The sequence below is a fragment of the Megalobrama amblycephala genome, linkage group LG21 (genome assembly GCF_018812025.1).
Source record: "Megalobrama amblycephala isolate DHTTF-2021 linkage group LG21, ASM1881202v1, whole genome shotgun sequence".
Lineage (NCBI taxonomy): Eukaryota > Metazoa > Chordata > Actinopteri > Cypriniformes > Xenocyprididae > Megalobrama > Megalobrama amblycephala.
The window spans coordinates 16256823-16270571 of NC_063064.1; the positions used below are offsets into that span (position 1 = coordinate 16256823).

General features: G+C 38.0%; 1 protein-coding gene across 5 annotated transcripts in view; it reads left to right on the forward strand.

Moving 5' to 3' along the window:
* The window catches only part of foxp4 (forkhead box P4), a 363043-nt gene that overhangs the window by 197851 nt on the left and 151443 nt on the right, over nucleotides 1-13749 (forward strand). The window lies entirely within an intron of this gene.

The following is a 13749-nucleotide window of genomic DNA, read 5'->3' on the forward strand; positions in this document are numbered from 1 at the left end:
AAAAAGATGTAAAAAAAAAAAATCAAAAACTCAATTCTTTGGAGAGTTTGACCTGAGCATTCCCAGTTCTCTGCGTTTTTTGCAATGTCTTTTCAGACATTTCTTCCCTGCATTTTGAAGTAGAGTGAAGGGCTTTTCAAGGCCTTAATATTTCAGTTGAGTGTGAATAATGAAAATCATCAAACAGATTGGAGGGAATAATTTAATAAATGGCAGAAGCATCCAGTGCGCCGGTGCCTGTCATTGTGCTCTAGAGCATTTAGTCACTTTGAAAAACTCTCTCGAGGCCAATGAGGTCATGGATCATTCATTAATCCTCTATTCTTTGGCATTAGTGCAGAATTTTGAAGGTCTTCTTATACTGTATCGTTGCAGTTGGATATACGCACACATATGCACATTTTTTACGTGCACTTTAAATGAGACACGCAGTCATAGTGCAAGTCCTTGCCCATGCGTTCCCTCCCTCCTTAGTGCTATTTAAAGCTTCTAAATGCAACTGTTAATTCTCCCTCGTTTAGTAACCGAAAGCTTTCAGCCAGGATGTCATAGCAGCGCAATAAATCCCTATAAACATTTATTGTGCACAAATAGCATCATCTCATATCACACACCTAGCACAATGTTTTTTTTCCCCCTTAAGTGTCTTCTGACTCTTAGGGAGTGAACACACCTCAGTTTAGGCTGTCACTGTGTTAAGCTTGAATCGTGTACGCTTCTGTCAGCGGCTTGTCAAACTAAGTGCTTGTTGCAGTATTTAAGGATGATTCTGCCATGTTGTTACAGCCCCTTTGCGTCCCAACATGCCCTGCTTCCCTGGATACATTCTGTTGTTAGTACACAAAAGTAAGATGGCACTGTTTGGGATCAACTGACGCTCTGAGAAGCTTGTAAGATTTGCAGGTTTTACAGCAGTTGGAGAAATGCATCTTATCATATCCATCGCCGTGCGCTTGTTTGCATCCTCTGTCTTCTTTTCAGCCGACACCGTGACAGAGAGCGACCTGCGGAGGCGACGGGGGTCATCGTGGTTTAATTGCCGTTTCATGTGCCCACCCCTCCTCGATCCTGTCTCCTACGTTCGATGTTAACTCACGCAGTTCTTTACAAGAGGGGGGTAGAATAAAACCCAGAACCATCCATGATGAGGCGTAGGCGGACGGTGATGGTTGCTGAGGCCCCCTCTCGTCAGCTGGGCACCCAGCAACTGAACACAAACACAAGTTAAGAAGTGGCCAGCGTTCTCACATGAAACACATGCTACAGATCCCGGCCTCCAGACGCCAGAGCATCTGAATCTGCACACTGTAAAATAATAACACATAATAATAAGCTTGATTTTCTTTTTATATGCATGTGTGGCTGAAAATTCCCATGCCTGAGATTTCTTTTTCAATATTAACCATACCATGCATCCAAATGCGAGAAAGTTTTGTGTTGTTTAAAGTGCATGTGTGCACTTATGTGTGGCATTTTAAAGGGATAGTTCACATAAAATGTAAAATTCTGTCATTATTTACTATATTGTTATACAGTGGGTACGGAAAGTATTCAGATATTGCAGCCATTTGCTAAAATCATTTAAGTTTTTTAAGTTTTTTTTTTAAATTATCATTTTTTTTCCTCATTAATGTACACACAGCACCCCATATTGACAGAAAAACACAGAATTGTTGACATTTTTGCAGATTTATTAAAAAAGAAAAACTGAAATTTCACATGGTCCTAAGTATTCAGACCCTTTGCATAGTATTTAGTAGAAGCACCCTTTTGATCTAATACAGCCATGAGTCTTTTTGGGAAAGATGCAACAAGTTTTTCACACCTGGATTTGGGGATCCTCTGCCATTCCTCCTTGCAGATCATCTCCAGTTCTGTCAGGTTGGATGGTAAATGTTGGTGGACAGCCATTTTTAGGTCTCTCCAGAGATGCTCAATTGGGTTTAAGCAGTGCCCAAGGAAGTCGACCGGAAGTTGAAGTCGGCCGCGTGCTGCCATCTTGTAGCAGAACTTCACTTGCGTTAGCATCCCATTGACTCCCATTCATTTTGGCGTCACTTTGACAGTGAATAACTTTACATCTGAGGCGTTTAAAGACTCCATTTGTCCATTATTTATTTCCAAAGATACACGACAATGTATAAAGGGCTCCATTACCTTCTATGTTACATTATGGCCCCGTAGAAACAGTTTTTGTAAAAATAAGCTAACGATTGCGTCATAACCACTCGACTCTCTGTCGCACAGTAGAGAAATTACCGTACAGACAGGAGGAGAAGCTCGCAGGCAATCGGGGAGATTATCTTAATTTGGCGTACTGGCGTTACATTTTAAAATACTATACAAACTAATTAATCAGAATACTTACTCCTGCTCACTCACGCCAAAGAACTCCCCGCTCAAGCTCGCCGTCTCTGCAAGATTAACGATGGCAGTTTGCACGCACAGCTACTAGAAGTTTTACATCTGTCAGACAGGTTGCGGACGTCATCAAGCTTAGTTTGAGTCTGCGCGTCAGAAACGGAAGTGCTAAAAATCGCTAAAAATGGGCTTCACTTGTCTCAATTGAGTTCCAATGGGGTCGCTGTGTCCATTTCTTTTACTGTCTATGGGTTTAAGTCAGGGCTCTGGCTGGGCCATTCAAGAACAGTCACGGAGTTGTTGTGAAGCCACTCCTTCGTTATTTTAGCTGTGTGCTTAGGGTCATTGTCTTGTTGGAAGGTAAACCTTCGGCCCAGTCTGAGGTCCTGAGCACTCTGGAGAAGGTTTTCATCCAGGATATCCCCGTACTTGGCCGCATTCATCTTTCCTTCGATTGCAACCAGTCATCCTGTCCCTGCAGCTGAAAAACACCCCCACAGCATGATGCTGCCACCACCATGCTTCACTGTTGGGACTGTATTGGACAGGTGATGAGCAGTGCCTGGTTTTCTCCACACATACCGCTTAGAATTAAAGGCCAAAAAGTTCTATCTTGGTCTCATCAGACCAGAGAATCTTATTTCTCACCATCTTCGGAGTCCTTCAGGTGTTTTTTAGCAAACTCCATGCGGGCTTTCATGCGTCTTGCACTGAGGAGAGACTTCCATCGGGTCACTCTGCCATAAAGCCCCGACTGGTGGAGGGCTGCAGTGATGGTTGACTTTCTACAACTTTCTCCCATCTCCCGACTGCATCTCTGGAGCTCAGCCACAGTGATCTTTAGGTTCTTCTTTACCTCTCTCACCAAGGCTCTTCTCCCCCGATAGCTCAGTTTGGCCGGACGGCCAGCTCTAGGAAGGGTTCTGGTCGTCCCAAATGTCTTCCATTTAAGGATTATGGAGGCCACTGTGCTCTTAGGAACCTTAAGTACAGCAGAAATTTTTTTGTAACCTTGGCCAGATCTGTGCCTTGCACAGCAAAGAGTCTGAATACTTAGGACCATGTGATATTTCAGTTTTTCTTTTTTAATAATTCTGCAAAAATGTCAACAATTCTGTGTTTTTCTGGCAATATGGGGTGCTGTGTGTACATTAATGAGGAAAAAAATGAACTTAAATGATTTTAGCAAATGGCTGCAATATAACAAAGAGTGAAAAATTTAAGGGGGTCTGAATACTTTCCGTACCCACTGTATATACCTTATTGATGTTCAAACCCGTATGGCCCATATTTTTATTCTGTAAAAAAACTGAAAACACTCTTTTGGGGACTGGAACTTTAAAGCTTATGAAGCAATCCAAAACAACTTAAAAATACATCCACACAGTTTTCAAAAGTCATAAGATTCGTTATTTGACTTGTAAGAGTTGTGAGTCACTGAAAATCTTGACATCTACAGTACCATAGCTCTTCTTGGAATGTTGACGGTTCATAAGAGAAGTAGCATTATCCGATTTGAATCCTGAACAAATCATTCTTTTGTGTCGGAACTTTTAAATGAATTGGTTCATCAGTTCTCAAAAATAAGAATCATTCAAACTTTGCATGAGAAACAAACTTAAAATTGAAATCATTAATTCACTAATAATCTGAATCTCTTACAGTGAGCTCCTGTGCTGCAACTGATTCATTGAGTAAGTGAGTTGAATTCAAGAATTAATCATTCAGACTGGTTTGGGAATATATATATATATATATATATATATATATATATATATATATATGTGTGTGTGTTTTGCAAAAGAATGAAATGTATACAGTGTATACCCGAATAAGTTGGCAAAACTCAAGAAAAAAGAAATTCAAAGTTTAAGTAAGCAGAACTGGCAGAATTTCAATTTTGTACTCATACATTTTAATTGCTCTTAACCTGAAATTTTTTAGTAAGTTAATTCATACATTCATACATTAAACTTAAAATTATCATGTAATCTTAACTTGCCTAAAGAGAACAGCAATATATAACATTTATGAAATACCTGTTCTCAAACTAAGCCCATGCTCCACTCATCATCATGGTAACCCCTCCAAAAAACCCACATAACAAACTCTTCTAAATTGGGATATTCAAAGCATTAAACACTAAATCCTCCACTTTACATTAATCTTGCACACACACAAAAAAACATTATATAACAATAAATTTTTGCATTTATTCTCCCTTTCGAGTGTCATGGCAAAGCATGCTGGGAAATCAAAATCCCAGCCCAGTTTCAGGTAAATTTAAGTTTGTCGAAATTAAAAGAAACAAGTTCATAAAACTCAAAACAATTAAAAAAGTTCAGTTTACTTAAATGTGTCAGTTTTCGTGAACTCAAAAGAAAAAGAAAGTTCTAAATACTCATAAAAGTTCAATTGATTGAACTAATTTGTTTAATTTGAGTTTCCCCTACTCAAACCAATGAATTATTTATGAGCGTTAAGGTTTACAGTGTACAGGTGTGGAACGACGAGCACATGATGACAGTATTTTCATTCTGGTGTCGCTTTAAATGAATTCTTATAGTTTAAACAGGCTGTGATGTAAAGCCCTGAAGGTTTCGTTCTAGCCTTGCCTCCTGTAGATTGCTCTGTCTAACTAAACATGTGTACATGTGTTTACCCACCATGCTACAGCGTCCAGGGCATGAATTATTCACACCTTGATGTAATGGACCCTGCTGAGCGGCTTAAAGACTGAAGGTTAGTGTGTGAGCGGGGTTAAACGCATATAAAGGGGCCAGCGATGGCTCTTTTAGCTTAGCATCTACCTCACTTAATCAATCTATCAGCTAATCAATCAAATCCCTCTCTTTCACGCCCGTTTTCTTTCCCCTGCTGGTCTCTGGCTGATGGCTTACATGTCCTAGCTTCAATCAATCGGCTTTTCAATCAAATCAAATTGGTTTACATCAGCCTGATTGGCCCACATTAGTCAGCACAGATGTACAGCACTTCGATGGGCTTTACATCAATCTACCAATCAATCTGCCAGTCTGCCGGCCGCTCAAGCCAATCACAGGGCCTTATATCATTACATACACAAAAGACACATGTATGCATTCACACCCAGAGGACTGTCCTCATTTCTGTCTCTCTTGTGAGCTCCTTCAGATCCAGCCTCTAGAGGGGATCTAAAGTGGACTTAGATTTTAGAGTGGTATCACACATTTGTGTTCATGTGTGGCGCTTTGTATTTGAGCAGGTGTGTGAGAGAGAGAAAGGACAAGTCCTCGAGCTTGAAGCAATGAAGAAGATGTTTAGTTAGAGATGTTTGGTGTTTGTTCTTCATGCCTATCGCTGCTTATGGGATTTATGAATGTGAGAGGTATATTTTTAATATTTTTTCATTGTGCAGTTGACAACATTGTAAACGAATGTGTTATTACCTGAATTCAGATACCTCTTAAATACGGTTATATTTTAATTATGTTTATTATATGGTAATTTTATATATGTGTGTGTATATATGTGTGTATATATATATATATATATATATATATATATATATATATGTGTTAATGAGGCTACTATATATACTCAGTGTCAATGATATTTTTTAATGCTTTTTAAGTGTCTTGTGCTCAATAAAGTTGATCAAAAATACAGTAAAAGCAGAAATATTGTGAAATAGTTTTAACAGTTTTCTATTTGAATATATTTTAGAATATAATATATTAACTGCATTTATTTGATATTGAAACTGCTACATTATAAATGTTTTAAACTTTTGAACGGTAGTGTATAAATATAGTGTGTATATATATTTTAAAAATATAAAGTTCTATATAAAATATGGGCTTTTAAGTTTCCTTGAATATTATCTCACACTCTCTCTCTCTCTTTCCCTTAAAACTAAAATGAACATGTCATATTAATGAATCTTGAATCTGAAACTACTGAAATTGCAAAGCTCCAGATTTTTCCAAGTGTGTATGTGTACGTGTCTACGTATCTATTAATTTATTTGTTAATGATATGTCAGAACCCTACATTAGCCCAGTAAAAAAGGTCTCAAGTCTGTTTGATGGAGTTTAAAGCTGTAAAGGTAACATTACAAATCATGGCGCGCTTTCTGAGAGTGCTGCCAAGGCGACGGCCTGTGCACATATATAACCATCAAAGGCTGCAAGGCTTTCTGGCCCACACTCGGGCTCAGTGGGAATAAAGCTGTCTTCTACTGTGCACTGTGGGGCTGTAAAAAGTTTGGACGGGTAATAAGTGGCTCATTTTTAAATGAATATGCGTCAGTCAGAGGGAGCGGGTCGGCCAGATCCTAAGCTTTCATCCCAGCGCTCACGGTAATGACTCGTCGTAAATGAGAAAAAGAGGGAGAGAGAGATACAGAGACAGGGGGAGACACAGGAAGAAATGAAAGTAGTGGTGTGGAGAACATAATGCACATTTCCGCATTTTGGATTTTGGGGGTTGGGGTTGTTAGTACTGGCATCGGTGGTAAGTGAAAAGCCAGACAACCTCACATGACACACACACACGTACAGATGAAGTTTGCTTTCATTCAGATATTTCAACGTGCGTATGTGGGCACAGTGAAAGACATGGCACTCAAATTAACTTTCTCACATGCTCTAGACCAAATAAATTTAAAACATCCGCCCGTGCAGATCTTCATCACTAGCCCCTAACAATCAGATCGAGGTTCACGGCAAACTCTGTCCGTTCGGCAGGATTTCAATAACCATCTTCAAGGACATTTTCTTCCTTCATACTCAGCCAAATGTGTCTTTATCTAATTCCCTGTCCGCAAGACGTATCCCCATCCTCTCATTATGTAATTTGTCCCCTTATATTTCTCTTGTGTTTGATTTTGACAAATATGCGGATTATCTGAATATGGGATTTTTAAATATATGGCTAATGTTAACTTTCATGTCTGTCTTCTAATCTGCTGAATATTCATTATGGGTCTCAAGGACAAGCAGAATTGCAGAGGTCATGAATTCTGTGCAGAAGGAAGAGATAGAGAGAGGAAAAGATAGATGGGAAGAGAAAAAAAAGAAAAAAGGGAAAATAATTTACTTTTGATTAAAATTTAAACAAGGATTCACTCTTGAAGGAATCAAACTGATGACCAGTCACACTCTGAAATTGTTCTGAAACTATAAAATTGTTCATAATACAGACAGTAAGTGTGGAGTGTGTTTTGCAGTCATCTTTTTAAGGGCCGGATACTGAGGTGTTAGGAAACTCATTTGGCATTAACAGTCATTGTCATAACAGAGTCATTTATAATTATATTAACTTTTTTATTGTGTGTGTGTATATATATATATATATATATATATATATATATATAATAGGTCACTAATAATCCAAATTTACAAATAAATTATATAATTACCTAGTATACAAGTTTTATTATATTTAAAATATAATTCTATAATACAACATATACTAATAAAACTTGTATACTAGGCAGGGCACTGTAGGTATACATTTTATATATGTGATTTATATCATATTTATTCATTGTTTGTTTGTTTTTGTTTTTATTTGTTTGCTTTTTTTCATTATTAGATTTGGCCTAGTAGTAATGTTTTATTAGTATATGTTTTATTATAGAATATAAAATATATATTTTATATTATGTATTTAATATATGTGATTTTATATCATATTTATATATTGTTTGTAATTTTGTATTATTAGATTTGGTCTAGTAGTAATGAGAGAAAGTAAAAAAAAATATATTTTTTTATAGAAATATATATTATATATAATTATTTTTCAGGTATGTGATTTTATTTAATATTTATTGTTTGTAAGGTTGTGTTATTAGATTTGGCCTAGTAGTAATGTTTTATTAGTGTATATAGAATTATATTTTTTAAGAATTATATTTTATATTATTTATTTTATATGTGATTTTATATCATATTTATATATTGTTTGAAAATCTATTTTTTTATTATAGAAATATATTTTATATATAATTATATTTTTATGTATGTGATTTTATAAAATATGTATTTGTTTATTCATTGTTTGTAATGTTGTGGCCTAGTAGAAATAGAGTGAAAGTTAAAAAGTATGTTTTATTATAGAAATATAAATAGTGTAGGTGTTTATTAATAAAATAATAATGTTGTTATTGTAGTTATTTATTATTAGTTTTGGCTTATCAATAGTAAAATAATGAAAGTTGTCACATTTAATGCTGTGGATGCATTCAAAGATGTGGAAACTGAAAGATTCGTTTCTCCCCTCCTGTGAAAAATGATAAAATAAAGAATATGTCAACACTATCTATAGGTAAAAGCCAACAATAAATGCTCCCCTTGTGGTCTCTCATATCAGATCCAGATGTCTCTTTCACACCGGCGCAGGGAGACAGAACTCTGATGTATTTTATATTGAAGCCAAATCCAGCATTGAGAGTGGAAATGCCACGGCCTGCGCTGTCTTACAGCTCCTGAAAGAGGCGCGAATCTGAGTGGGCTGACAGTGCCTATCCTAACCCAGCATCCTGCGTGCCAGGCTGCCTGCGTGACAGCTCTCCTCACGCAGTGAAAAAGTCAGGGCTGATTCCTGTGGGATCTCAAAGCAAACAAAGGACAATGCCGCTAGATTTCCTCTGGGAACTGCAAGTTTGGCCGGAAGATTTAGGCATACTGAAGATTGATAATGTCAGTCGGTTGAGATATGGAGTGTCATTTTAGTGAATGCTGGATCAAAAAAGAAAAATGGGGGAGGGAGACAGCATGTCATTTGTTTGCTTTGATACAAGATCGCACCCGAGGAAGAGAGCAGAGGGTTTGTCTGTGTGTGTGTGTGTGTGTGTGTGTACAGACACACCGCCTCAACAAGAGCCCTTTTGCCGCCTCCTTTTGTACGATCTGCAGCTCTCCTCATATGTACCGCCGCTGGCTCCACCTCTGAGCCGCTCGGTGAATGAAAACTTAGCAAACTCCTCTCCCCCTCCCACAATCCCGCAGCCCTCTGCTTCTTCCATCACCCCCTCACTATTCTCAGGGGAGCCAGGTGACACTTCAGCCCACTCGCAGAGCCTCTGTGGCTGGGCTACAGCTGCGTCGAGCCGGGCTGAGTCGGTCAGCTCCTCCTAAGTGGCCCCAGGCAAGATCTGAACCCTTTTTTTTTTTGTCTGAAAAACGCGGCACCTTAAAACAGCTCATTAAACGCCGGCCTCATCCCAGTTCCTTTTTTCCTTCCTGACTGATCTGTTTTTTTTTTTTTTTTTTTTTTTTTGACAGCTTTATTCAAGATGAAGTTCCTCACATGACATGGGCCGTTAGGATCGGTTACCACTCCCCGAAGACAGCTCGGCCATGTGGTTTATGTGAGGATGGATACAGTGTTGACAAAAAGACGAGTGTGAGGGGAAAGACCTGGGAGAGAAAGAGGGAAAGAACACAGCGGTGGAGCAGTAAACAATACCGTGCTGTGTTATTTAACACCCTCTAACCAAAGCCAGCTGTGGCTGTAAACACGTTTATGACGATTTAATGAAAATATGCTGGTGTGTCTATGATCTTCCTCACCAATCAAACGGTGTAATTTGTATTGCATATACTGCCACTGTCTTGTGGTGTAAAAAGTTGCTTGCAGCTGTCATCTGAGGTACAGTTTCTATACTGTTAAAGAGCTCTTTTGACTTTTTTCTTCCCATTTTCCCCTGAAGTCTCAAGGGTAATTGGTTCTATTTAAATTTCTTTTGCCAGTAAGGACCTTAGGGTATGTTTGTAAACACTAATAATTTTTTTTATTTTATTTTACAGTGTTCATTTTTTACTACATTACTCCCACGTGGCTATTAAAGCATTTTGAGCTTAATACCACAAATACAGTTTAGCATAAATGCAGACACACTCACTAAACTTTCTGCTCTACATCCTCAGGCAACGGCCTGTGTCATCTGTAACTGAGTTGGCCTGCCTGTGTGTGTGTGTGTGATGGAGAGATCTGTGTCTCTTTCACTGGCCATTGGCACATTTCACAAGTGACCCTAGCTTTTGCTTAGTCTCACTAAATGTAGATTATGACCAGTGCTTGAAGTGGAAAAATAAAAGTGCCGGTGTTGTGCCGAATTTCGACTCCCTGCCAAATTATCCCCCCCCCCCCATTGAAATCGCTACCTGATTGCCTTATCCTAACCCCACCCCTAATCCTAATCCCCCCCCCCCCCCTCTCCTAATCCTAAACCTTTCAATACTAGGGGGGTAATAATTTGGCAGGGGCGGTCAGAATTTGGCATAACACCGGTACTTCCGATGCTCGGTTCAAAACGCGTTCCAGAAGAAGAGAGGGACTTGGGTAAAGTTGGTTTTATATTCGCACATTCGGACTTCTGATAAATTCAGACTTTCCAACAAATGTGCAATAAATTAATGTTTGCGAATTTTAAGCAGCGACATGATATTGACAACCAACCATTGTCAACTTACAACATTTTTCACAGTCGATCAAAATAGGCAAGTATTGTTTTAATGGCATATTTATTTGTGAATGTCCACTGAATGTCCAATGTAGTGTGATGAACAAGGCTATTGAATACGAATGTGCGAATATAAAACCAACTTTACCCAAGTAAGAGAGGGCACGGCAGGCTTCCGTACGTGCAACATGTCGAAATGCCGGCACGCGAGGAAAACTAGTGGTACGCTAAAGGTAAAAATACTTCAAGCACTGATTATGACATCAAACCTACATAAATAACCCCAAAATTTTCTTCAACCCCATACTTTTTGTTCATTTGAATTGATTATTTTTAATATAACAACTGATATTGAAGACATTAGGGAATATTTTCGGTTCAATACAAGATGGTTATACAATTAACAACACTTGGGGAATATGTAATGTTGAAACCACACACACACACAAGTTTGTTTTTGTGAATTGTGGGGACATTCCATAGGCGTAATGGTTTTTATACTGTACAAACCGTATTTTCTATCGCCCTACACTACCCCTACCCCTAAACCTAACCATCACAGGAAACTGTGCACATTTTTACTTTCTCAAAATAACTCATTCTGTATGATTTATAAGCCTTTCGAAAAATGGGGACATGGGGTAATGTCCTCATAAGTCACCCTCTCCTTGTAATACCTATGTCATACCCATGCCATTATACAAATTTGTGTCCTGATATGTCACAAAAACGTGCACACACACACACACACACAAATGTCCAACTTCATTAATTAAATAAAGCTAAATCGTGAGTTACAGTGATATGGAATGTGAATGGGACCAATTCATAAATGTTAAATACTCACTTTTTTCAATAGTACAGCCAGAAGACCTAAACAAATTGCATGTTAACATGATTTTAGGAACTCATAACTTTTTTTATTTATCTTGAAAATCTTTTTAAAACTTTGTTGTCATGGCAACGGAACACAATATTAACTATTAAATCAACTATATCTTTTTAATATTATAATATTATAAAATTTCACATTTATGCTTAAAAAGTTCTCAAAAATTGGCCTCATTCACTTCAGTTCTAAGTGGCATACTGTAACCTTGACTTTAGCTTTTTTTTTTATTTCATTTTGGAAGAAAACAAGATAAGCCAAAATTATTTTTGTGGTAATCAACATCACGCCACAAATCCTGTCGACTGAGCATAACTCCTGTTGAACCCAGAATATTCCATTAAAGTTGTCTGTTTACAGTCTAAATTAGATTGCACAAGTCCAATACTAACTACTTTATATCAGTTTTAACACTCAACATCAACTTCTCTAGTGTGACTAAACACTTTTTTTGTTTTTAAACCATTCTCTCTCTGAATACTGACATATTTCTCTTTAATTATGTGGGAAAAAAATGTTGTAGAACAGCCAATTCGTGTAGCCAATTATGTTTAATTTAATTACCTGTCGACTTTGATAATTATTACCCCTGATTAACCACAAAGCCTGCTCTTAAATGTTAATCGAAAGTGCTGGATGAAAGTGCTGAGGAGTTTTTATTTTTTCATTCATAAAAGAGAATGTTATTAGATTACAGTGACTAAGACACTCACCTTTGTCTTTGACTGTAATATGTCTGAAAGGCTGCATAGCTCTTGTTCACTTGCAGTGTCCTTGCTTTAGTCCAGCAATGCCCTCGTATACCGTGAAGGTTTTTTTATTTTTCCACCGTTGTTGGTCTTGTTTGCGGTCCCTAAGGACATTATGCGAGCACAAACAAGTAAACAAGCAAACAGACACACGCAGATAGCGTCGCCATCACCGAATACCCCATTGCCTGGCGGGAGTGAGAAACAGTGTCTGAAAATAACAAACAGACGAACGAGTAAACAAATAACAGTAAATAGATGGTGTTGTTTTCCATGTCTCCAGGCTCTGGTGGTATTCCTGCAGCAGAGGAGAGAGGAAACAGAGTCTGCTGTATGTAATATGCCTCTTTTTATATACTGTTTATTTAGTGAAAATGATGAAAATACAACTAAATCCAGTGTACTTGTCTGTATGTGTGTGTCTGAGTATGCATGGGTGGTTCTCAGGGAGCGTAACAGTGTGCAGCCAAGATACTTCTGGACTTGATCCTCAGCTTTGATGTCAGCTTTAGGACTGATGGGTAACAAACATTCAGATCTTTAGCCGAGTGAGAATTCACCCTCCTTATGGTCATATGATGGCATGTCACAACAATACTAATCAAACTGGCTTAATGAGTCTGTGTGAACGGAAGTACAACTATAATGGACATGTTTTGTCCCTCAGAAATGGAAAGTTTGTTAGCAAATAGGGCTTTTTATTTAGAAGACATACTGTATGCATCCATGCTTTAATGTACCAAAAGATAAGCAATGCTATACGTTATTAGTGAAAGGATGAGGCAAATTTGTGTAAATTGCCTTCTTTAATTCGCCATTGATCATCGCTTTGAACTTGAATCAATCTCTTGTATATCCAGCTGTGATCTTGTTTGCAGGTGTGTATGCTTGTGAGATGAACTGTAGGATAGTTAGAGAGTCAGTCTTCATATGGGTTCTTTGTGTAATCCTTTCATGAGTGCCTCATTAGCCTGTGATGGCCAAACCACAAGAGTGTTTAATCTTAACCCCGTGACAGTGAACAGACCGAATCTCCTTCTGTCCATCTTTCCAATCTGATCTGGAGCGCAGACTTTGTCATGCTTGACCATGTGCATGAGGCAAACAAGTTTTGTAAATCTGTGTTTGTGTGTGTGTGTGTGTGTGTGTGTGTGTGTGTGTGTTTAATCATGTTAATCTGATGGCGAACACTGCAAACATGCACATAAACACAAAAGTTATTTTAGGACCTTCTTTTGTCCTTTAAAATATTCAGCTTGGTTCTAAAGTGTTTTCATTTTCAAACAAAGTTCCTCATC